Source organism: Phalaenopsis equestris, unplaced genomic scaffold (genome assembly GCF_001263595.1).
Source record: "Phalaenopsis equestris unplaced genomic scaffold, ASM126359v1 Scaffold000403, whole genome shotgun sequence".
Lineage (NCBI taxonomy): Eukaryota > Viridiplantae > Streptophyta > Magnoliopsida > Asparagales > Orchidaceae > Phalaenopsis > Phalaenopsis equestris.
Genome location: NW_018164845.1, coordinates 447,972 through 449,614, shown reverse-complemented (window position 1 = coordinate 449,614; position 1,643 = coordinate 447,972).

Genomic DNA, 1,643 nt, shown 5'->3' with positions numbered 1-1,643 from the left:
AAGGCGGCCAATGATTGCAATTCAATTTTCAGACATGTTATTAAATAAAGTTTTTTTTTTGCAATTTAAAATTACAATTGAGGAAAAAATAAATAATTTTGGTTTAGAAAAAAAAATTATTGTTTTTATTGGTGTGAAGTTTAAGGCACATGGGCAGGATTGACCCATTATTAACAATGGAGTGAGCAGACTGATTATGATTTTTTAGATAGAAATAGTGCTCGAACCGGGCTAAAGCTTTGCCTGAGCGCGCTTTGCCTGATCAAAGTACGATTAAATCGTGCCCACACTTAACCCAAACCGCCCAACGTTATGGTCTACATGCTAGCTAAAAGCCAAACCCTATGTTGAACTTTTTAAGCACATTAGATATTGGCAAGTAAGCAAATATAAGACGAGCCTACATGACATTTTATGATAATCTACCTTAGCCCTTTATAAGTTTAGGTGAAATTGCATGTCGCCTTGTGGAGAAATATTTACGTATAGAGAACGCACGTAGCTCCACGTGCGTAATTCCCTCCTAATAACCCATTAATAACCTTTGCAAGATTATTAAGGGGTTATTGCGGAGTTATTTCGATGTTATTTGGAATCAATACCCTAACAACAGAGAAAATATGAAAGTGTAACCGTGGAGGGTATTGACTCCAAATAACGCCAAAATAACTTCGCAATAACCCCCCAATAACCTTCACAGAGATTATTCAGTGGTTATTGGTAGAGGATTACACACGGAGAGATGCGTGCATTCTCGGAATATAAATATTTCTCTGCCTTTTGACACTTTTAAAAACCACATTCATCTATTCTATTTCTTCATGAGTTTAATGTATTTTTTTCCTTTAAGCTTACTTAGAGATGCGCTACATGATTTGGATGCAAATGAATTCAAGTCAAATTTGTCGGTAGATTTTTTTCAAATTTATGCATTTTTAAAGTGGACACATTTAGTCATTTCTATAAGAAATTAATGCTGACCAATATTTTATGAATTATGATTATTATAAGCCATATTAATTTAAATTTATCAAAATTAAGAATCTATTCTGATCTCATCGAATTGTTGAATACGGCCCCAACCCCGCCGCTTACATTACAGCTGAAATACTAAACAATATAATTAAGAGTCCGTTTGGGCAAAAAATTTTTTCTGCTCTCCTGCATAGCTCTACGTGCAGTATATAGTATTTCTGAGTTATTTTCAGGCTATTTCTGGATTATTTTTAATAATCTCAAAATAACCCAGAAATAACCCGCCGTCTTTATTTTGGGTTATTTATGTGTTATTTCAGGATTATTAAAAATAACCCAAAAATAATATGAAAATAACTCATGAATAACCTGTACCGCACGTAGAGGTACGTCAGGTGTCCGGACAGAAAATGCGGCCCCGTTTGGGGCAACTTATTTGGTACGGTGACGTTTTGAAAACACACCTGATCTGTTTGGGTAAACTGTGTTTTGACAGCTTATGCGTTTTCAAAACGCTGAAATCAGCATTCTCGCGCTGCAGCGGTCTGACTTTTCCAAAAAAATAAAAATTTATAATAATCATCACACCTAGCTTATCAACAAGTTATTTTTAATCAGCTTATCAGCTGATTATTCAATAACCCCAAACAAATCCTAATGCTTATATA